This window comes from Canis aureus, chromosome 12, assembly GCF_053574225.1.
Source record: "Canis aureus isolate CA01 chromosome 12, VMU_Caureus_v.1.0, whole genome shotgun sequence".
Taxonomy (NCBI): Eukaryota; Metazoa; Chordata; class Mammalia; order Carnivora; family Canidae; genus Canis; species Canis aureus.
In genome coordinates this window covers 57323725-57348541 of record NC_135622.1, presented here as the reverse complement: position 1 = coordinate 57348541, position 24817 = coordinate 57323725, and the positions used below count along the sequence as shown (strand labels likewise).

At 47.3% G+C, this 24817-nt stretch overlaps 1 long non-coding RNA gene across 3 annotated transcripts in view; it reads left to right on the top strand.

Annotated features, from left to right (window-relative positions):
- Positions 1-24817, top strand: part of LOC144281251 (uncharacterized) — a 54056-nt gene that overhangs the window by 21811 nt on the left and 7428 nt on the right. For 2 of the 3 annotated variants that reach the window (XR_013349785.1, XR_013349784.1), the window contains exons 3-4: positions 17475-17612; positions 19669-19766. This is a non-coding gene — a long non-coding RNA (uncharacterized LOC144281251). Of the gene's footprint in view, positions 1-3081; positions 3249-5281; positions 5454-17474; positions 17613-19668; positions 19767-24817 lie in introns of all 3 variants that reach the window. The other variant, XR_013349786.1, reaches the window with a different exon arrangement.

Below are 24817 nucleotides of genomic sequence, written 5' to 3'. Positions count from 1 at the left end.
CTTTATGATGGCCTGGGGTGACATTAAACCAATTTTCCCCCTAAAATATGAAACAGTGGGAGAAAGGAGTCCTTAAGAGCTATTTGGCATTTGAAAAATCTTATGTTAGTCTGCTCGGGTGGCCATAACAAAATACCGTAGACAGAGCGGCCTAAGCAACTGAGATGAACTTTCTTGCAGTTCTGGAGGATGGAAGTCCGAACTCAGGATGCCATCGTGACTGGGTTTGGTGAGGGCCTTGACTTGCAGATGGCCGCCTCCCTGCTGTCCCCCCAGCCCCCCCCCCCCCCACACACACACAGTCTGGCCTCTCCTCCTCTTCCTACGAGGACACCAGTCCCATTGGGTCAGGGCTCCACCCTCATGACCTCACTTACCTTAATCACTTCCTAGGGGGCCCCAATTCCAATACCATCATGTGGGGGGAGGGCTATGATGGGTGAATTTGGGGGAACACAAGTGGGTTCACAGTACAGCTCATGGTCAAATGGGCAGAAGTTGCTGGGCGCCTAGCAGTCCGGCCGACCCGGGTTCAGATCCTGCCCTGCCACATGTAGCTGAGGGACCTGGGCAAGTGTTCGCCTTCCCGGCCTACTTCCTCTTCCCTAAGGTGGGATAACGGGAACATGGCGCCCAGGGACCATGTGAGCATTAGTCCAGGGCACGAGCGGGAGGCGCCGGCCACCCCAGTTGCCCCCTTGCTGTCTTTGGTGATGACCAGCTCCTTCCTTTTCTGTCAGGAGGTGCCAGCCCTTGGCGTCTTGCTCTTTAAATGATGAAGGGGGTGAGCTGTGTTTAGGCTCCGCTTCGGCTCCTCCATTTTGGAAGCGTGCCTTCTTGAGGCTAGAGCACAGTGACCAGGACGGGCTCTGTTTGCTCCCAGGGAGGATACATTGATACCTAACAAGGTTCTTCAAATGAACCGGATGCCACATGGGGAAATACCTAGTCCAGTTCTTGGCAGGTGGCAGATGATAAACGTCCCTGCACTGTGGCTCCAGGTGAGGCCTGGGTTGGGAGGACATTAGTCAAAGAAGACTCACTGAGCACTTCCTGTGTGTCAGGCACTAAGGACACAACAGTGGGAAACACGGGGACAGTCCCTGCTCTTACAGAACTGAAGAGTCTCCCAGGAGGAGGCCAACATTCACCAGATGACGAAGGCTCCCATCTGCGGGCTTGGGTCGGTGCCCACCGGCTGCACAGTAGACGTCCTCGGGAGGAGGGGCCACCCTCAGGCCCCACAGGGTCATCCCTGCCGGGAGAGGTGCTCCGGGTGGGAGAGCACCGGAATTCCTGCCCTAAGTCCCTGGCACCTCATCAAATACCAGCTCAGCTTGCAGCTATGCACTCCGTCTCGGCCATCTCCTGTTTTGGTGTCCTCTGGGCAGCCCCTCTGGGTGTCATGAGTCACAGAGCCGCTCCTTAAACTCCTGGTCCTGCTCACGGTGGAGAAGAGAATTCAGTTCATAACAAACAAATTCCGGGGAATCGAGGTGCCCGAGCTGTTGATCATGTGCCTGCGAAATGATTGCTGGGGCCGCTCCCTGGGGCCCCATCTCTCCTGCTCCTCTGTTGCTGTCCCAGCTGGGCCCGGAACCTGCGAGTGGGAACCACGGGCAAGCTCCTGCCCTCTGGGTGCTGCTGAGGGCTGCAGGGTCTGCAAAACTCGTGGGGTGGGTTAGGTGGCATAAGGCAGCCTGATTGGGTTTAAACATCACCCAGATTGGGCAGTGGTTAGAACACGGGGCATACACTCATCACCTTCACTGCCTACGAAGCAGGCATTGTAGACATTGAGTAGATATTTATGTTGGCAGAGGGCTTCCTGGAGTAGACATCTGAACCTATTGCCTGGAGAAATTTCTCGAAGGTCTTCCTGAATTGCTCTACTCTCTTCTCTTTACCAATAATTGAGAGTCAGCAACACATGAATTATTTTCTTTAAAAGAAATAGAGCCTTGGAGCTGGTGAGCCCTTTATGTATTTATTTATTTGACATTTGGTTGTTTTTTCTTCGTGAAGACCTGCATTTAGATGTTTAGGACAAGACAGCTAACTACCCTTCATCCTTTGGGCAACAGGAGCCGGTGGGTTTTAGCCAGGCATGTAATCAGCCACCCCAGACCACATTTCATGGTCTCCCTTCCAGATAACTGTGTCCGTACAATTAACTTTTGGCCAAGAGGGTCAGAGGAGTGGTGCACGCCATTTCCTAATTATTTGTCTGAGTACATCAACTGCGTGCTCTGCTCACTCTTTGTCTTTCCTGGGTGGGGATGTGGAGGTGGCTCTGGAGCGAGTGTCTACCGTGTGGACAGGGGTGACAGCCTAGGGATGCAAAGCAATAGGACGGAAGAAGCTCAGATCCCCAAATGACCTCACTGAGCGGAGACACCTGCCAGCCTTGGCCCCCTGCCCACAGTCAGACTGTTATGTGAAAGACAAACACATTTCTATTTTAAGCCACTGTATTTGGGGGCCTCTGACATAGCAGATCGGCCTAAACCCTAAGGAATATATATGTGAGCTCACAGAAGGTGTGGTATCTAATTATCTGCAATATGGTTCAATGCTGGACTCTGTTTAGATGTGTGTTATTTATTGCTCCCTCTAATCTAACATAGATTGCTAAGGCTCTCCAAGATATTAGAACAGACATATTTTACCCATTTTGCTTATAGTTCTGAATTCCTTTTAATTTTAAAACCAAGCGTATGGGAGGCAGTGCCTATGGAAGATATCTCTCTTGACAAGCTTGAGTACGTATTTATACCAGGCAGTGGAAATTATATAATTTGATGGGTTTCCTTTATGCTTTGACTTCCAGGAAAGTTAGAGTTAGGTAAATTTAATGCTTACCATCACGGACTTATATTTACCATAGATTTCTTTTTATCGTGTTTCTTCCCCTATGTATATTTCACATTTGTTTATCTGAGAGGAGATCCATTGCACCTGCTGCCACAGCCCTCGGTGCTTGCCCATGGTCTTCCTCTGCCATCTGAGTCCTTTCCCCTGTGCGCTGAAGAGCTCCTTCTTTCCTGAAGACTCAACGCAAGTATTTTCTCGGTGCCCCAGGTAGCCTTCCATAGAGAGCGCTCCTCCTGGACTTCAAGTAGAGCTTCGAGCACACTGAATTTGCTTTAGCACTTGGGCGTCCCTGCTGGAGTGTGAGCCTATTGCGACCCTCACTGCTGAATGTGCCCTTTATAGGAAAGGGTGAATTTGTCCAAGACCAGTTTCCCGTAAGTTGGTCTCTTGCAACTTGTCTCTGTGGAGACAAGACCTTGAAGCAATCAATTCTAGAAGATGCCTGAGGTGGCCTGAGGTGGTAATGGTAGGACGTCAACTCTAGCCCTTGGTGATGACATACACAGGAGGTGCTCTCCAAACCGTGGGGGCTGAGATGGCAGGGCTGATTTGGAGCCAGAATCCTACCATGCCATACTGATGTTGGACCCTACCCTCCGATTAGCTAGGGGAGGAGCCTGTGCCCCACTAATCATGCAGCTAGAAAACCTCAAAGCCCAAAGGCAGGGTCCATGTCTCTCTCATATTCAGGTGTCCCCTGATGCTACCCCATAAGTCCCCTCAGTAAACAGGCTCCAGCAGGCTAGGGCTGTCTGGCTATTCATCCTGCTTACATGACACCCTGGGATCCATCCTCCCCTTATTCCTCTTAGTTGTAGAACCACACCAGTGTTTTGGCACATGTGGCTGCCTGGGAGGGAATGTTCCCCAGCTACTCTTGCAGCCCCTATGACCATATGACTAAGAGTTAGCCACTGGAGTGTGGACAGAAGTGATGTGTGCATTTCCAGATCACATTTTTTTTTTAATTAGGAAATCATGTACCTGCCCCCTGTTCCCATCTCATTCCATTTTCCTGTGGGCTAGATTTTGAAGGTGACAATATGAGTGAATTTTGACCATGCACAAAGAGAACACCCTAGGGTATGACACAGCAACAAGATAGGAAGTCCTTGAGTGCTGGGAATATTCTGTACTTTGATCTGGGTGGTAGTTGCACAGATATGTACATAAGTAAAAATTAATTGAGCTACCCTCTGAATCTTTCTGACCTGTATTATACACAAATTATGACACAGGAAGAAAAAGAGAGAAAAACCTGCTTCCCTGAATGACCTTGTGGAGTAGAATTTTCCTCTGGGCTGTTGCAAAAGAGAAAAATAAACTCCTTTATGGTTTGGGCCATTGTGTTTGGGGAATTTTTGTTCTACCCATTTAGTGTGTCCCTTAATTAAATATTTTTTCTTTCTTTCTTTTTTTTTTTTAAGTAGCCTTCATACCCAAGGTAGAGCCCAACGTGGGGCTTGAACTCACAACCCTGAGATCAAGACCTGAGTTGAGATCAAGAGTCAGATGCTTAACAAACTGAACCACCCAGGCACCCCTTAACTAATATATTTTTTAAGTATAAGAAGTTTAAATTTTTATTTTGTCCCCATTCTTTCCACAGAGCTTGGTGAATAGAAGGTGCTTGATATCTGTTTAATGAGTGCATGTTTTTGCACATGGTTTTTATCAGTGTATGAGGACGTCCAGTATAAATAAACTCAGAAAATGGAAAGGGTCACAACATGCCCATGGTGGGGGGGAGCCCCTCCCCATCACACACAGACCTGCTAGTGCAGCTTCTCAGCCCACTGCCCCCCTCCAGGTACTTCTTTCAGTGAGCTTTGCTACAGCAGCTTAGCTTGCTTCTGGAAATGACAAGGACTTTCAGAAGTGGGAAAAGCTGCCTCCTCTGAAAGGGGTGCCTAGGTGAGGAAGGATGTTCAGTGGAGTGCCGGGAGAGCCATGGGCACACTCACAATTGCCCTTGCTCCTCGGCTGTCAGGCTTGCTGGTGGTGGTGGGGCAAGGGGCAGAGTATGGCTGAGCTGCGGGCAGGGCCAGAGCAGCGTCAGGGCTGTAATGCCGCAGGTGCACCCTTATTGTGGGGGAGGGTGGGGAGACCAGGAGGAAGGGCAGACAACTCACTCTGCAGCTTGCTGTGCCCCAGGAGATTGCTCCCTCCCTCACTGTGTGTGCAAACTGGCTTCTGGGATCCTGGGGGCTGGGACTCGGGGAGGAAGGAAATGCACTGCCCCTGCCCTTGGGGGCGCTCACAGTCCAGCTGGCGCAACATGCCCTGAGGAAATGCCATAATAATAACAGTACTAACAACACTACTGTATTTACATCTATTAGATGTCTGGCAGCTTTTATGTATTATTTGATTTTCATGAAACCTTGCAAATTGGTATTGTTTATAGGTGAGAAAGCAAATTGGAAGGGGCAAAGAAATTGCCAAAGGTCAAACTGAGCTGGGTATGAGGACGCTGAGGCCCATCTCTTGGCGCTGGGTCCCACTGTAGCCAGGCCACCCGGCCTGGAGACCCAGCACGAAGACTGTGACAGAGCCATCCATCAGGTGCTGGAGGAGAGGTATGAGAGGAGGGTGGGAGTGGGGATCATTCTAGACAGCAAGAGCAAAGGCCCAGAGGGGAGAGAGCACGGGCATTTTAATCTGGTGTAACTAAAGCCCTGGGTATGCACAGGGTGAGGGAGCAGTGGGAGATGCCAGACAGGCAAGCAAATGTCCTGTGGTGCCTCCCTTTGACAGTGAACCCCCAAAGGTGGAGGGTCAGCAATCCATCAACTGATATCACTAACAATCACAGGGCCTCATTCATTCATCTGTTCTTTCGCTGAACAGGAATAGGGTTCTCTGTGGGATCTGGTGGTGGGTCTGTGGGAGGGAGCACCTTCCCTGGAGGGGTGCCCAGGCTCTATGGACCAGCTTGGCCCCTTACTCTCTGCCATTTCCCTGAGATACCACAGATAAGTCCTGAAAATTCCCATTTCCCAAAGACCATCATGGAACACTTTTTTTTTTTTTTTTGAGGAAAAAAGTTCTGTGGTAAAATAAATTGAGAAAGTGGGGCTTATTCCCTCTTTCTTGGAAATTCTTACAGATTAGCTTACTAAAATCTCTGAGGAGTAAATATGTTAAATTTTGTGTATGAGTTTCCCAGGGCTGCCATAACAAAGTACCACAAACCATGTAGGTTAATACAGAAATGTATTCTCTCATCGTCCTGCAGGCTGGAGGTCCCAAACTAAGGTGTTGGCCGGGCCATGCTCCCTGGGACACCCACAGGGAGAGTCCTCCCTCGTCTCTGCAGCTTCCCGTGTGGCCTACAATCCTTGGGGTTCCTCAGCCTGAAGCATCAGCCCCTCAATCTCTGCCTCCCCACTGTCATCACATGGCCCTCTTCCCCCTCGATGTGTCTCTCTCCTCTTCTTATAAGGACACCAGTCATATGGGATTAAGGACCCAGCCTACTCCAACGTGACCTCATCTTGGCTGATTACATCTGCAACAAGCCTATCTCCAAATAAGGTCACATTCTGAGGTGCTGGGGGTTAGGACTTCCACATATCTTTTGAGGGGACACAATTCACCCCATGACACTTTGTTTAGCTCAGAATTTCCTAAGAACTTATTTTTATTCCTCAGAATTCTTTCGAAAATCCTCCCTGACAATCCTTCAGAGCTGGTGGCGAGAGTAGCTCACTTTGGGAAATGCTACCTGGGATGACCAAGATGGAGGAGCCAGCCAAGGGCTGAGGCGACCACAGGGGAGACCTCCTGGGGCTGGTAGGGGATTCGGGTTCCTCCCTGAGGCCCTGGAGTGGGGGGAATGGGAGGTCCCCAGGATGGAGACACAGGAGTCAGCTTTTCCAGTCATCTCAGAAGGCTTTCCGGCCTGCCCTGGGGAGGAGAGGGCTCTGGGGTAGGCCGCCCTGGGTTCTGAGGCTGCCTGCCTGGCTAAGACACCACAGTGAATGTGGGGTGCAGGGGACCTGGGCCCCAGGTCATCTGTCTCCACTTCAGAACCTGTCAGAGCTAGGAAGCTACAGAAGTGCAGCATCTGGTGTGTCCCCGCTCCTGTCACACCTGGGCCCTGACGCCTCACAGGCACCGGGTGCTGAGATGTGGGTGGCGTTTTCACACCTACTGAGCTAGTTTATGGAAAGCACCCAGAATAAACCACAGTGTCTATAAACAAGTTTCCTTCCTGCTTATCGATTTTCCCCTGAACCGGGCTTGCCATTAGGAACATGGCGCCCATGTCACGCTTTTGGCTTGGTGGCATCTGGGGAGAAGATGAAGGAAAACTGACAGTTTTCTCTGTGGTAAGAAAGGCATGGATTCAAGTTCAGGGTTTGCCACGGACCTGCTGTGTGACCTTTAGCCCACAATCTAACGTCATCTTTACATTTATAGAATGGACACAATTACACCCCCCTTGCTTCCGTCCCCCAGCTGTGGCTACTAACTATCACCTTCCTCGTCCTTGTTCCGTGCCAGGGACTATTATAGAAGCCGTGACTCTCTATAAGTTCCTTGTTGGGAGCAATGTGCAGAATGTACCATGTGAGTGCGTTATATATCTTTATTTATAGCTCTTTCTATACAAAAATATGTATTTAGTCATGTATTAATCAGAAGAAATTAGCATAAGTAACTTCTCCGTTCTCTCTTTTAATGACAAACTTGCTAAAAAAAGGGAAACATTCTCTGAATATGGTAATAATAATAAAACATCTTTTAAGTCAGCTTTATTGAGATGTGAATGACACATCATAAAATTGAAGTGTGTAGTTTTGTGAGATTTGTCAAATGTATATAGTCATGCAAACATCATCTCGATCTGGACAGAGTAATTTGCATCACACCTGAAGTTGACCGTGTCCCCTTTGAAGCCAATCACTCCTCCTTCCCCCAGCCCCAGGCAACCTCAGATTGGGTTGCTGACCTCAGAGTTTTTTGCTTTTATCTTTTTCTTTTCTTTTTTTTAAAGATATTATTTATCCATTCATGATAGACACACAGAGAGAGGCTGAGACACAGGCAGAGGGAGAAGCAGGCTTCTCTCAGGGAGCCCGATGTGGGACTCGATCCCAGACCCCAGGATCATGCCCTGTGCCAAAGGCAGATGCTCAACCACTGAGCCCCCCAGGTGCCCCTTTTTTGTCTTTTTCTAAATGACATGTACGTGGAATCATGCAGTAGCTCTTCCTGTTTGACTTCTGTCTCTTCACGTCATGCTTTTAAGATTCATCTGTGTTGTTGAACATGTCAGGAGTTCTTCCTTTCTATGCTGAGGCCATGGATGCGAATACAACCTGTTTATCCATTCACCCATCGCAGGACATTGGGTTGTTTCCAGTTTGGAGTTATTACAAATCCAGCTTCCATGAACGTCCGTGTACAGCTCTTTCTATGGACATGCTTTCCTTTTTTTTGGATAAATACCTAGATGGGGAATGACTGGATCATATGGTGGGAGTTTAACTTTTTGAGACACAGCCGAACTGTTTTTGAAAGTGACCACTCACCAGCATGTGAGAGTTCTGATTGCTTTGTGTCTTTCTGAGTACTTAATATTATCAATATATATATATATATATATATATATTTATTTATTTATTTTAAAAAGATTTTATTTATTTATTCATGAGAGACATACACAGAGAGAGGCAGAGACACAGGCAGAGGGAGAAGCAGACTCCATGCAGGAAGCCCAATGTGGGACTTGATCCTGGATCCTGAGATCACGCCCTGAGCCAAAGGCAGATGCTTAACCACTGAGCCCCCCAGGCATCCCAAGATATATATATATTTAATTTTAGTTATTGCAGGTATGTGGTGGTATCTCGTTGTAGTTGTAATTTGTATTTACATAACGACAAATGATATTGAACATCTTTTCATGTGCTTATTTACCATCCATATTTCTTCTTCACTGAAGTGTCTGTTCAAATATTTTTGCCTGATTTTAAAATTGGCTTGTTTTGTTGAATTTGGAGATTTTAGAAGTATTTTGGATATGGCTTGTGTTTTGTTATATGTGTTTTGAAAATATTTTTTTTTTCAGTCTATGATGTTTTTTCATTTTCTTAAGTGTCTTTCAAAGAGCAGTTTTTAATTTTGATGCTCATTTTTTTCCTGTTTCGATTACTACTTTTTGTGTTTTATGTAAGATAAAAAAAAAACCTTTGCCTAATTCCCAGCTCAGAGGATTTCCTTTTATGTTTTCTTCTCAGAGTTTTACTATTTTAGGTTTTACATTTAGGTCTATGAGGTATTTTGAGTTAATTTTTGTATATGGTGTGAGGTAGGGATTGAGATTTATTTATTTATTTATTTATTTATTTATTTATTTATTTATTTATTTTTGCATAGAGATAACCCATCATTCTCACATAATTTGTTGAAAAAAACGAATCTCCATAAATGATCTTTTCACCTCAGTAAAATATCAGTGGACCATACACATACAGGTCTGTTTCTGGATTCCCTATTTTGTTCCATTGATCTATATACTCCACTATCTCGATTACTGTGGCTTTATAGTAAATCTTGAAATCAAATTGTGTTATTCCTCCAACTTTTTTCTTATTTTTCAAAATTCTTAGACCATTTTAATTTTGTTTCTTTGCAGTTTCACACAAATTTTTGGTTAATTTCTACAAAAGAGCCTGTTGGGATTTGAATTTGTATAACCTAGAATCTATAGATAGATAAATTTTAGGAGAATTAACATATTAATAAAATTGAGTCTTCTGATCCCTGAACATGACATATCTCTCCATTTACTTAGGCCTGTTCTTATTTCACTTAATTTTGTGGTTTTCAACATATAGAAAACTACATATATTAAAAACTTTATTACAAAGTATTTCATGCTTTTGATTCTATTCTAAATAAATGTTTATTTTATAGATGAATATTTACATATTCCTATTTCCGATTGTTCATTGATAGTGCATAGAAATATAGTTGACTTTTGTACACTGATCTTGTGTCCTGGGAGTTTGCTAAACTAGTAGCTTTTGGTGTACCCTCTGTGGTTTTCTACATAGATAATCCTATCATCTGTAAATAAAGACAATTTACTTTCTTTCCAATGTGTATGTCTTTCTCCTCTTTCTTCTCTTTTTCCTCTTTCTCCTCTTCCTCATTTTTCCTCCTCATTGCATTTAGTTAGTCTCCTTGAATGTGAGTAGTAGCAGTGAATATCCTCAGTTTATTCTAAGTCCTTGGGAGAATGCATTCCATCTTTCACCATTAAGTAGGATGCTAACTGTAGGCTTTTCATAGATGTCCTTCATCAGATTGAGACATCTCTTCAATTCCTAGTAAGCTGATTTATTTATTTTCACAGACTTTATTTTAAAAGACTTTTAAAATTTTTAATTTATTTTTATTTTTTGGAAGGCCTAATTGGTTTTATTAAGTGATTCATGAATCAAGCAGCATCCCAACCTAGCATGTAGAGAGGAGCTTGTAAGACTTTTTTTAAAGAGCAGTTTCGGGTTTACAACTAATTTGAGGAGAAGCTACAGAGATCTTCCTTATATTCTCTGTCCCTACATGTGTTCAGCCTCCCCCATTATCAACACCACTCACCAGAATAGAATTCTTTTTTTCACTAAGGAAGAACCTACACTGACATATTATAATTACCCGAAGTTTCATAGTTTATCTTAGGATTTACTCTTGGTGTTGTACATTCTATGAGTTTGAACAAATGTACAGAAACATATATATCCATCATTATATTATATAGAGTATTTTCATCCTAAAAATCCTAAGCATCCTCTATTTTCTGCCAATTAATCTCTCCTCCCTCACCCCTGGTAACACTGACATTTTGAGTGTCTCCATTGTTTTGCTTTTTCCAGAATGTCATACAGTTGGGATGATACAGTGTGTAGTCTTTTCAGATTGATTTCTTTTGCTTAGCACTATACATTTAAGATCCCTCCATGTCCCTTCATGGCTTGATAGCTCATTTCTTTTAATGTTGAATAATATTCCATTGTCTAGATGAACCAAGATATGTTTATCCACTCACGTACTTAAGGACATCTTGGTTGCTTCCAAGTTTTGGCAATTATGAATAAAGATGTTATAAATATCCACATGCAGGTTTTATGTGGACATTTGTTTTCAACTCCTTTGGTAAATAGCAAGGAGCACAATTGCTGGATCATGGGGTAAAAATATGTTTAGTTTGAACTACCAAGTTGTCTTCCAAAATGATTATACCATTTTGCATTCCCAGCAGCAATGAATACAAATTCCTGTTTCTCCACATCCTTACCAGCATTTGATTTTGTTAGTGTTTTAGATTTTTAGATTTTGGTGTAGTGGTGTCACTTTGTGGTTTTAATTTATAATTTTTAATGAAATATGATATTGAGAATCTTTTCTTATGTTTATTTGTCATCTGTATATCTTCTTTGGTGAGGTGTCTGTTTAGGTCTTTTGCCCACAAGTTTGCATGGACCCCAGCTTCACTTGGCTTGGTGCGGGGGGGCAGGCCCAGCAGATCTGATGTGAGGGTCATAGATCAGAGGAGGCCCAGGGGTGAGCAGTAATGTGGAGGCTGTGTGGTGTGTGAGCTGCCTGCAGGAGAAGCCCATGGGTGCCAGGTCGTGATGCTTGAGATAGGTATCCACCTTCTCATGCCAGGCATCAGATGTGACTTGAGCTGCCTTCACACACAGATGTCCCCTTGCGGATAAGGGGAAAGGGAAGAATCTGAATTTGACTAAATATCCAGAAGAATTCAAGTCTAAAATCAGAAGTGATTGGGCAAAGGTTAAAGTTGAATTTTCCCCACTGTTACAAATAGAAAAGACTGGCGAGCAGATCAAAGTGTTAGTAAGGCTATGCTCTCTCTGAAAGTGCTGGGGATGGACATCTTCCAGGCTTCTCTCCGAGCCTCTGGCAGCCTCAGGTGTTCTTTGCCTTGATGCATGGTTCCAATTCTCCACCTTCACAGACCCTTTTCCTTGTATCTCTTCATATATCTGTCTCCGAATTTCCATGTACTATAAGGACATCACTCATATTGGGTTAGGGACCAGCCCAATGACCTTCATCTTCACCTGGCAAAATCTGCAAAGACCTATTTCTAAAAAAGATTACTTTCTAAGGGACTGGGGGTGAAGACTTCAACATACCTTATTTGGGGGATGCAGTTGGATACATAGCACATCTTATGGAGTTAGGGGTCTTAGGACCCTCATTGGATAATGCTGCCCTGCACATCAAGTCCTCAGGCTTCCAACTACATTTGCACATGCAACATGTAGCCATGAAGAGAGGCAGTTGTGAAGCTGTACAAGGAGCACTGGCCTTCGGAGGCCTGGCACATCCAAGCCCAAGAACTGGCTTTGCCACATAGCAAGTGGGTGGCCTTGGGCAGGTCATGTTACCTGCTGCACTTGTCTTTATTACCTGTAAAACTAGAATAATTCCTTTCTGTCTTCATCTGCTTGAGTTGCCCTAACAAAATACTGTAGACTGGGAGGGCTTAGAATTAGTTTTTTTCACAATTGCAGAGACTGCAAGTCCAAGATCAAGGTGCCACGGAGTTGGTTTTCTGCTGAGCACACTCTCCCTGGCTTGCAGACTGCCACCTCCTTGCTGTGGCCTCACATGGGGCAGGGGGCAGTGGCAAGAGAAGGCAAGCTCTTTGGTGTCTCGTCTTATAAGAGCATTGATTCTATCGGATCAGGACTCCACCTTTATGAACTTAACCTAAATTACTCTCTTAGAAGCTCCATCTTCAAAGATAGCCACACTGGGAGTTAGGACTTCAACATACTTATTGGAGGTAGTGGGGACACAGACATTCGAATAGCCACAGCGTCACTGTTAAGAGGATTACAGTAGACACTGCAGGTGACCGTGGACAGCAGGTCTCAAGACAGTTAATAAAAGAGCACTACAGAGCAATAGAGGCATCAGAAGATGCAGAAGCTGCTACTGACTTGGAAATACCAAAAGAATCTTACTTAATGAAACCCTTATTGACGTCCGCTGTGCACCTGGGAGTATGTGGCTAAGACATCGGAGAGCAGGGAAGTGGAGTGCTCTGAGCAGAAGAATGAAATTCTTAGGTAAGGCATAGCAGGTCTTTCCCAATCCCGTCAGGATTTGTTATATCCCCGCCTCCACTTTCCATCCTGTAGACCCATCTCAGGCTCATAGTTGTCATGTATCAGGAAGGAGAATGGGAACGAACATTTATTGAGGACCTACTGTGTGCTCAATGGTTTCGCACACATGATCATTTCCAGCTTCAGTTACTTGACGTGGGGGTTTGTAGTGAGAGATCTGAGGCTTACGAAGACAAGCTGGTAAGCGGCAGAGCTGGGTTTTGAACCTGGGTCTGTTTGACCTCACAGTGCTTTGTAGCTGATGGTCCTGCCACCGTTTTGAGCAGACTGCTCTGTGGGGGTTACTTAAGTTATATCCTTATGGGTGTTTGTGTGAGGTCCTGGGTGGCAGGCATCTCATCAGATTCACTTAGACCTTCTCTACAGCCCCTAGTACAGGATGAGGAGTGTGGTGGGGATGCTCGGAAATGTTCAGTGAAGCCATGGCAGTGACTAGTGGCTGGATCATTATCAATATACACGTTGGTATGATATATCAATATTCTCTCTACGAGAATGCTTCCAGCAGCCTTTACCCCACCCCCGCCAAGAGCTCCCATACCATGGCCTGGACCACCACTTTAAGTGCTCAATCCTTCCCCCTTTTGATGCTGAAAAGTAAGAGGAGAGAAAATGGGGTGGGGGTGGGGGTGGAGAACTGGCTTTCCTGGTGTTCCTTGAGTCCTGGATCAGAAGCTGCCCTGTCCCAGCTTCTCAGGCCTTGAGCCTGGTCTTGCTGGGGTCTGATCCCCGTTGACTTTCTTGTGCCTGCTGGGATTGGAAAGGGCTCAGCACCCACAGCCTGAGGATTGTCCAGAAACCCCTGCAGGAACTGGCGAGACTATGTCAGAGGAATGCACGTCTCAGCCTTGTCCTGCTTCCAGAGATTTGGCTGTTTGGCTGGTTCATTTGAAAAGCCCATATACCCCAGGAGATGGGAAACAGGGTGACTAGAGCTCCAACGGCTGATTTTTGCACAAGTCAGACACAGGATAGATCAACACCGCTCCCATTTAAAAAAACCATCAAAATCAAGGTCTATTTGTTGAGCTGTTTATCTGGTACAGATTGCTGCCAAGACTACAAATGAACCGTTTGTGCCTGCTGATGGCTTTCAGAGGCCAATCAGCCTTCTCACTGCTCAGAAGCCCCTGGTTTAACCCCTCGTCCTTCCTTCACCACTCTGTCGTCTTTGCCTTTTTAGCCTGGAGCATTTCTTGTTGCTGTTGTGGGACCCAATGGGCTAGTGGGATGACAGTTTCATTAAAGATTAAGCTATCTGTCTGAGGGATTATCTCTTCCATGGGGGCTGGTGTTATTGAACTCTCTTTGCAGATTTGTTTTTCACATATTTACAAACTCCCTTTCGAAGAGGACTGTCATGGCTTGAGGGCAGGCATTGTGCTTATCTACTACCTTATGCGTAGTGCTTACACTACTGCCTTATGCGTAGTGTTGGATTAATACCTGCAGTTTTAGGGTGCGTGTGCAAATGTGTGCATGGGCATGTGTGCATATATACAACATGTGTGAGGCTACCAGGGATGGAAGAGTTAAGGAGCCAACCCCAGGAGGCAGTCAGCAGACAGGTTTTAAGGCCCAGCTCCTTGGGGGAGTGGTGGGGGTGGTTGATAATGGGAAAAAGTCAGCAATTATCATTTAAGGGGCTTTTTGTAATGGGGAAACTTTTAGAGAATCAGCCCAGATGTCATTTTTCTTCTAAATCCCAAATCACAATTCTCAAGGTGGCTGTTCAGAGGAATGGAGGTGCTCATTTGTATGAGAGGGGGGATGGCCTTGCAGACATTTATTCAAGGGCAGAAAAAGACAGGACCATTGGGAACAAGAAAATCAGCCAATGGAAGATAGGTCCAGAGGAAGATACTGAGCATTCTTTTCTGGCATATTTCAGCTTCAGGTCCTGAGATGTTCCGATGGATCGTCCTGAGATAAGGAAGTAGATTTGTGGTTAACACAGAAAACAGTAGCAAGGAAGAGGGAAGGACATGACATACCAATTATCACGGTGGAGAGAGTAGCTGTTAACAGGGAATCCCTACTTGGGATACTGCACTGATGGCTTAGTGACCTCTACTCATTTTGTGCTGTGGATTCAGCGTTCCCCAACTATCCCTATTGGTTGCCTGTTTTTTTTGTTTTTTTGTTTTTTTAAGATTTATTTATTTATTTTAGAGGGAGAGGGGTGGAGAGAGAATCTCAAACAGACTCCCTGTTGATCGCAGAGCTTGACCGGGGGTGGGGGGATCAATCTCACGACCCTGAGATCATGACCTGAACTGAAGTCAAGAGTCAGACACTCAGCCAGCTCCTGATTGAGCCACCCAGATGCCCCCCACCCCTTTGGTTGTCTTCATAACAGTGTGTTCAGGTGAAAAGAACCTCAGGTATAGCTGACCAGGTGAAGTCCACTGACATCCTCAGGACTGAGGCTATTGCGGTGCACCACCCACTCCTGGTTTGCAGGCTGCACCTCCTAACTTGGATTTCCCACTTTGAGGCTCATTTACAGATGCACGCCAGGCCACATGCCCCAATATTTTTCAAAACATATGGCTGTTTTAGGATGGCACCCCAAGTCCTATCCCCTGGGCACCTATCCCACTCATGCTCTGAACATGCCAGCCTCTCTCTATACCTCCATGCCCCTGTGCTTCTAGCTGAAGAATGTTCCTTTCCCCTGGCTGCTCGTTCATTTCCCACTCAGCATTCCAGACTCAATAACCCCTTTCTGAATTTTCTTATCTGTGAAACTAGAATAATTATCCTCTGCCTTAGTCTGCTCGGGCTGCCATCACAAAATAGCGGGGGACTTAAACAGCTGGACTGTATCTCTCACAGTTCTGGAAGCTTGGATGGCTAAGATCAAAGTGCTGCTGAGTTGGTCTCTCTGAGATCCCTCTTCCTGGCTTGTGGACAGCTGCCTTCTTAAGTGTGCTCACATGGCAGGGAGACAGAAAGGGAGTCCCTGGTGTCTCTTCTTATAAGGGCACCAAATCCTACTGATCACTCTTACGACTTCATTTAACGTGAATTACTTCCTGAGGCCCCATCTCCAAATACAGGCACACGGGGGGTTAAGGCATCAACATAAATTTTGAGGGAGCACACGTATTCAGTCTACAGCACTGGGATTCATGGGTGGTATTTCAAAGCCCAAGAGCACTCAAGGATTAGATGTTAGGAAGTGGAGGTCCTCACCTGATGGACGGGGATACTGAGTCCCTGATGGGGAAGTGAGTACAGCAAGGGAGGGGTGCGACGCAATCCTTACTCTCAGGGAACAGTGTGTGGATAGAAATAGCCAACGTGCAAGGACCAGGAAAGCTCTCAAGCTGCGATCTTGTCTGTCTGGGTTGTGTTCACTTGAGTCCAGGTAGACAGAGTCAGGTCAGGTCTCAAATATCACCTGGATACAACTTGATAATTCCTCAGAACCAGATGTATTTTGGAATGAGATAGTTTTTTTCCAAATAAAAAAAAAAAAGTAATGCAGCCTCTATTCTGTATGTTGCACAATATCACCAGGAGGTCTAGTGGTCTGGGCAGCACCCTGTAATCAAACACGTAAATATTTCTGGGGAGAAATGTAAGCATCAAGTGGGACAGATACAAGGCACATCAAGTCTGGGCTAGTACAGCCGCCACAGGAGAATGCCGCCAACCTATGGAAAGACTTTCAGGACGGCCGATTGAGGGTTGTGCAGTATAACAATTGGATGGATCTGACTCTTCTGGTGGAAAGGGAAGGAGCAGGAAGGTTGGAGATTCTGGGGGCTTTCTCCTGCAGGCTCCCCTGAGCACCCCTGTGTGCCCCAGAGACACAGGGGGAGCCTGTCTGTTTGCAGAGGGTGGGGAGCCACCGTGATAGTTCCCATGTGGCCAACAAGACTCCAGCAATTTCCCATCCACTGCCTGCTGAGCTGCAAATTGCTGCCTCCCTCCATGCTGGAGCGTGCAGATGTTTCTCTCTGATGGAGGGTATAATTAACACCTGTCAAAGCAGGGGGCTAGGGCGGGAGGGGGGGCCCAGTCTCACTGCAGGAACCGCTCCTCAAGAAGTGCTCGGTGTCTAGGAAGAACGTTTCCTTCCAACTTGGAGGGATTAAAGAGCCGTCTTAGAAAATGAAGAGGCAGGTGGTGTTTATCTGGGCTAATGTCTCTGAGTTTATGTGTTGGATTTCAGCACGCGGGCTGTCAGGCGCCTGGTGAGCTGCGGAAGCTTGCTTGGGGAGGGACCTGCAGCCGCACACGCGAGTGCCAGACCTGGGCCTGCCGTTTGCCTTTGCTCCTCTTGAGTCAAGAGAACCTTCCATGGGCAAAGCGAGTTCTTTCTTCACAGTTAGTTTTATCTCCATAGTTATTTCGTACAATGCAAAATAACAAAAAGATTACCTTAGGAGTTCTGTTTATGAATTGTTTCAGGAAGCTCTGGAACCAGGTAAACACCCAGTGGCAAATGGGTTGCTGAGAAGGTTGTGGTGTTATGGGACACAGTGGCACATGTCGCCCGGTTACTGTCCCAACCTTGACAGTAGACCAACCAGAGCTGGTCTTCTGTAGGTAAGTTGACATGGCCAGAATAATAACCTACTGAAAGATGCTGTGCAGTACCTTTGTGTTTTTTTTTTTAATTTTTAAAATTTTTTTAAGAGAGACAGAGTGAGTGGGGATGGGATAGAGGGAGAGGGAGAGAGAGAGAATTTCGAGCAGTTTCCACACCCAGCGTGGATCCCAACACAGGGCTCAATCTCATAACCCTGAGATCATGACCTGAGCCAAAATCAAGAGTTGGGCGCTTAACGGATGGAACCACCCAGGCGCCCGCAGCACTTTTGGTTTTTGAGAATTTTCACATTCTTTTTTTTTTTTTTTAAGATCTTATTTATTTATTCATGAGAGACCCAGAGAGAGTCAGAGACGCAGAGGGAGAAGCAGAGTCCTTGTGAGGAGCCCCATGCGGGACTTGATCCCCGGAAGGATCAAGACCTGAGTCAAAGGCAGATGCTCAACCCCTGAGCCACCCACGTGCCCATGAATTTTCACATTCATCATCTCCTGTGTGTCTCATGACATCCTTACGATGTAGTTTCTATCCTGACACATCCAGTTTATAGACTTGCATACCGATCAGATGGATTAAATGACTTGGACAGAAGAAGGGGAGGAATTGATATTAGAAGCCACATACTGTCCTGGAGAGGAATCCCCATCCTGCTGCACTGAGCGGTGGCAGTGGGAATGGTGACATGAGCCTTACAAGCACACCAGTCACAGTGGATAAATGTGCAGCACAATTCATAATTCACCTTATACTGATTACACCTGCAAAGACCCTCTTCCGAAATGAAGTCACTTACAATTTTCGTCTTTGCCCCATTCTTGGCATACAGCTTCCCAAATCCTTAGAATTTCATAAATGATGAGAGCAATAAAGGCATCTCGTTACGTTAATGGGGTGGCTTTTAAAAAATTTTAAATTCAATTTGCCAACATATAGTATAATACCCAGTGCTCGTCCCATCAAGTGCCCTCCTTAGTGCCCGTCACCCAGTCACTCCATCCTCCACCCACAACCCTTTGTTTCCCAGGGTTAGGAGTCTCTCATGGTTTGTCTTCCTCTCTAATTTTTCCTCAATCAGTTTCCCTCCTTTCAACGGGGTGACTTTGGGAAAATACCTAAGGATGGGGGTTTGTTGCCAGGGAAACCAACCATGTGATTACAGGGTTGGGACTCTTCCATCCCCAGACCTCTGGGAGGGGAGAGGGGCTGGAGATTGAGTTCAATCACCAATGGCCGATGGTTTCATCAGTTGTGTCTATGTAATGAAGCTCCATAAAAACCCAGAAGGAGAGGGTTTGGAGTGCTGCTGGGTTGAGGAACACCTGGAGATGACATGAGAGCTCCTCGCACTTTCTCCATACCTGGCCCTGTGCATCTCTTCCACCTGGTTGTTCCTGAGTTATATCCTTTTATAATAACCTGGTAATCTAGCAAGTAAAATATTTCTCTGAGTTCTGAGTGCTGTTCCAGCAATTGATGGAACCCAAGGAGGGGGTCATGGGAACCTCTAATCTGTGGGAAGTCGGCCAGAAGCACAGGTGATGCCCTGGACCTGCAGCTAACATCTGAAATGGTGGTGCCCGACCGTCCTGTGGGGCTGAGCCCTTACCCCGAGGGATCTGATGCTCTCTCCAGGCTGTTAGTGTCAGGATGGAGTCGAATTGTAGGACACCCAGCTTTAGCTCTGTCTAGGAATAGCTCTGTTTTAGCCCAGATTCTCTAGAAAACAGAGCCTGCGGCAAGATTTTTTGGGGAAGAAGGAGATATTGCAATTCCAGGGAAGCAAGGATGAGTGGAAAGGAAGTGAGACAAGAAAGTGGAGAGGCCAACATGAGGGAATGCAAGAGCAGGCCAGCAACAGCTCCCTTCCCCTCAAAAAAGGGAGCTGATTTCTAAGTTACTCGATACATCTGAAGAAGCCACATGAACCACTGCGTCACAGAACAATCCACTGGAGGGTGGGGGTCCTCGGAAGGGCAAGAAGTCATTAGCCAGCCAGGTCGGCTCCTGTCTCCCAGGGTTAAATTTACCCTCATGGCTTTTACTCTTCCACAGTTCTGGGTCGTATGGTTGAGCCCCATGGGCCACCACCGGGGAAATCAGAACTCAGCTCCATCCTCAGATGTGAGCCCAGAGGTGGTCGGAGGAACCAGGTAGGTGTAGGGCACACCCGTGGCCTCCCTGGGGGAGGTGTGGCCAAGGCTGGACAAAGTGAGTGACCCTGGCTGCAGCCCTGCACACGGCCAGAGCTGAAGGTTAGGCAAACCTGGAGGGACAGATCTGAACTGATTCAGTCTCTCAGTGTCTTAACTATACTGGAAACCCTTTTGCAGGTTGTTAACACCTCCCTGTCATTAGTCTGTGGATATTTCATGAATGTGAAGCTATCTCGGGGGTTATGGGAAACGTGAACTGCCCATAACATGAGGGTTCAGACCTGCCACGCCCCCCTCTTTGGCTCCTCATGAGAGTTCAGGTGCATGGAAGCCACCCACTCTTTGAAGCCCCCCCTGAGGCCTGTACCCAGTGTCACATGGGACAGTCTGCCAAGTGCGTGCCCGCCTTTCCTTAGATCGAAGCACAGACCTGAGTTTTAAAGCCCTAGAGGACAGAGCCATGATAGAGCTGCCCTTATTTGGCTCAAAAGCTGGGTGAAATGCATCTTCCTTAAAAAGATCAGGGACCTGGCAATTCCTCAGCTCTGTAGAGGACCGGGAGCTCCACCACTCTGGTCCCCTGCCAGCGAGGGCTGTGACTCCAGCTGTCCGCTCTCTCCCAGGCCCGCTGCACTACGGAGAGTGACTTGGGCCCAGGGCACACTGTTCCCAGGATTGTCCACTTTCAGTGACTGATCAAGGAGAGCTTCAGAGTCTGGCCATCCCGCCCGGGTCTGCAGGCTGAATACACCCTGGGGCTCCCCACGGGGCTGGGCAGCACAGCCTCTCCCTCCATCTTCCCTCAGGTGTCCCTCCCCACTGACCTCTGGCACAGCGAGCCCTCCTCGGCAGCTGCCCCCAGAGAACGCAACAGGCCACCGTGTGGTCCCAGGCTGTCTTCCCTGTCGTGGGACATGCCGAACATGGAAGGGGCGATGGCCCTGGCCAGCCCTTGTTGAAAGAGCGAGTTAGTGATGATAGCGGTGCAGGCAAGCTAGGCCGGGGACCCTGGGGTGGGGGGGGTGCTGTCTGTGAATCATCATGCTGTTGGCTGCAGGGAGGACCAGCCAGGGATGACAGGATAGGGCTGTCATCCCTATCCCCATCTGGGATATCCCGTGAGGAACAACAGTGGGTGGGCAGCACTAGGAAGGCTTTGGAGGCGAGGCCTCAGGCCCCAGACCTGGGACTTAAGTGACCCTCCGAAGCAATGAATTTGAATTCTGAGAGTTCTCTCAGGCACTCAGTCCAGAGAGGGTCTGTGTGCTCATTAGGAGAAGGCATCGCCTGGATGGAGCCACACCTGCAGGCCATGGCTTGGAAGTGAGAAAAATGGTGCTCCATCCTGGAGGCAGAGGCAGCCCCGCCCCGGGGAGCTTGGCTATGCCAGGGGGGCACTCCTGTGCTGGCTTTCAGCTTCCACTCAGCCCCTCTGCTGGGAGCCTTTGTTCTAGACACACAATACAAACTGGCACACCACAGCCCTGCTTCCAGACTTTGCCTAGGATACTGGCACAAATTTGGCCTTGGAGAGCATTGGAGCAGATGGATATAGGGAGCCTCAGGTGGCGAGCGTGGGCCACCCAGCACCCATGGGCACTTCCCCCGCCACCTGCAAACTGTAGGGCAACACATGTCCTTGACCCTTTCAGAATGATCTCCTGCGGCCCCTGCAGGACTCTCTGAGGTGGGCTTGTTACATCTCCATTCTAGACGTGAGGAAAAGGAAGCTCAGAGAGGATGGGCAAGGCACTGAGCCACACAGCCAGTGATCATGGAAGTGGAGCTAGGACGACTCTTCCCCATCTGGAAACCCAAGCATCACCTATCCCAGTGTGGAGCACTTGACCATCAGCGTTTCAGAGCAAAGAAGACCATGCTGGTTCAGGCAGCTAGCTCTACCAGTGAGAAATCTTAGCTGCAGGGAGGTTTTGTGACTTGTCCCAGATCACATGGCTGCTTAATGAAAGAGCCATGTTTGGAAGCAGGTCTCTGCCTGCCCAGGCTACTGCCCTCCTGTTCATTTCCCATGCTACCCTCCTGGTGATTCCCTTGCAAGAGAGTGTGTTACAGAAGCCTAGTGTTGTTCTTCATTATGGAATGTCTTGCACATGCCATGTAGAAAAGAATTCTCTTTTCTATGTAGTTTCCACTTCTACAGGTTTTTTTTAAGATTTTTTTAATTCATTCATGAGAGACACAGAGAGAGAGAGAGAGAGAGAGAGAGAGAGAGGCAGAGACACAGGCAGAGGGAGAAGCAGGCTCCATGCAGGGAGCCCGACACGGGACTCGATCCCGGGTCTCCAGGATCACGCCCTGGGCCAAAGGCAGGCGCTAAACCTCTGAGCCACTGGGCATGCCCATACTTTCCACTTATATCTGCAAAGTCCCTCAAAATCAGAGCCTTTGGCACCTATTCATCCATCATCCATCCATCCACCTACCCATCCATTCATCTATCCATTCACCATTCATCATCCATCCATCTATCCATCTACCTACCCATCCATTTATCCATCCATTCACCACCATTCACCATCCAACATCCATCCATCCATCCATCCATCCATCCATCCATCCATCCACCCATCCATCCTTTCCTTCACTCCTCAAACATCCTCCAGATCTTCTTCTGGATGCTGAGGACACAACAACAAAATGGAGGGCATCTGCCCTACAAATAGCTCACTGCCTAGAGAAGGAAACAGACATGTATAATCAATAATCACCCCAGGTCAAAGAGGGTTAGGGAACCTGGGAGGATGCCATATGTCTAAGAGACCAGTCAAAGGTCTATGGAGATGGGGCTCAGGGTTGCAGGTTGAAGGGGAATCCACTGGGCAGCTAGCAGAAGGGGCCAGGAAGGATATGCAGACAAAGACCAGGGAGCCAGGAACTGCACCCAGTTAGGGAGCCAAGGCACCATGAGGCCTCAAGAGCAACACTGAGAGCCTTGAACTTGACTCAGGGTACAGCAGAGAGCCACCGAAGGCTTCAGAGTGGGGGGTGCCACCAAAGACTTCAATTTTCAAAGATCATTTTGGCAAGTGGAGGATGAACCAGAGAGCCTGGTCTGGGTGACTGGGAGGTAGGGACCCAGGAGAGGGGGTGAGGATGAACTTGACTTTGGACATGCAGAATCTGCGACGGGGGGTGGTGGGGTGGGGGTGGGGTCTCTCCACAGAGGACAGCACCAACTGAGTCCCAGCCTTTCTTTCTTCATGAACCCAAAATAATATCCCTTCTCACTGCTTCTCCAAACCATGCTTTCATGGGAGGGTGGGGTGGGAGTCTGATGCTGTATGAAGCCTGAGGCTTTTCATAGGTGGAAACATGCAGATTATTTGTAAGTACATCCATAGGAATATATATATATATGTGTGTGTATATATATGTAGGATGGGTTTTTTTTTGGGGGGGGGGGGCTTTCTATTCATCTGCTCTGTCTGCCGTTTCCCTGCATACATGACTGGAAATATTTGGTGTAATTTATAGACATGTACAGAAGCTTTTGTGGATTTTAGATCTGTATACTTTTTGCTTGAAAGTGGTTTTCGTTAAGGTCCTGACTGGATGGGGGCCAGGGAGAAAGACCAGCAGACAGGCAGTTAACGGGACCAGGCTCAGAGGGAAAGGACTCTGCCCTCATTCTACTGGGCTGCACTCCCTTGGGGGTCAAGGTCTTGTGTTCTGGGCACTGCAGCCCTCAGGGTCGTGGAGCCTGGGACAAGTGGCCCTGCAGGGGTAGTAGTTCCTCTGGCCACCCCCTTCCCCACCAGGCCCACATCAAAGGGACAACTGTGTCCTCATGCTGGGCTTTGTCCAGACCTCTCGCCTGCCACACTTTCTACCGCCCATGTTGTCCTTCCTTTGACCTTCCGGTCACCATCTGCTCACTTGCTTCTTCCATTTGCAGCCACACGCCTTCTCTCCCAGTTAGCATTCACCTCGATGCTGGCCCTCACACCAGGCTTGAGCATTCCATCCCGCTTTGGCCGTTGGGGCCCTCGGTGAACACCCTGAGCCCAAATTTTCAGCTTGATCAGCGAGAGCTGTGTTCTTTGCCGTAGGCAGCCCCGGGCTGGATTGTAGGCAAATTGGCCAGGGATTATTTCCTGGCCACTGTATTTTACTGTTTGAAGTCTTTCTTGTCTTTCTAGAGACTTCTAGTGGGCTTTCTCTATTTTCTGCCTGTCCAGGCTCAGGCTCATTCCTATCTAGTCCTCCCCATGTCCCATCACATCCCACCTAGTAAAATCTGCTCCAAGATCAGCTGTGGACAATTAGGATGGCTGCCTGCACTCACCAGTGGCCATGACAGTGACATATACTTTGTCCCCAGCCCTGTCCAATGGGTCCAAGAAAAAGAAGCACCAGACTCAATTGGATTCTTTCTTCTGCTATGCTTTCTGCCTCCTGTTTCTGCTTCTAGTAACAGTTTAAGAAGAATTTTTAAGAGAGTCCGACTCTCCAGCTCTGAAAAGCTCCAGATTCCTGGGCCTTTGGCTCTTTAGGATGGCAGTCTAATTTTGCAAAAAGGGCAGAGAAATCCTCTCTTAGCAAAGTTACATTTTCTCTCTTGCTTTCTGCTTTCAGGTGGTTCCCCCTCAACCCTAGGCTTGTCCCGTTGGCGGACCCTGCAGAAAGCTGTGAGAAGCACCCAGCTCACGTCAATGTCTAACAGTTCCTTTCGAAGCTTACCCCAGGGCTATCGCCCTGGTAAATCATGGTCTGTATCCCAAGGAACCACAGATCACTGTTAAAATATTCATTTTTACATTTGCAAACCAAGAATGCCAAACTATCAACCCCAAATCCTATCTACTTGCTAGCTTCCATTCATCGAATTGCAGATTTTAAGTTTCATGTAATGATTACATTCCCTTGCACAAAGTTTGGTAATGGTGATGCTGAAATTTGCAACCTAAAGTGGTTTAAGCAATGAAAGAGCCTACTGACTCCCTGGACTGAAAAATCAAGACTAGTTCTGGCTTCAGGATCAGTTTGATCTAGTGTTTTAATGCTACGAGGACATTCATGTCTGTCTC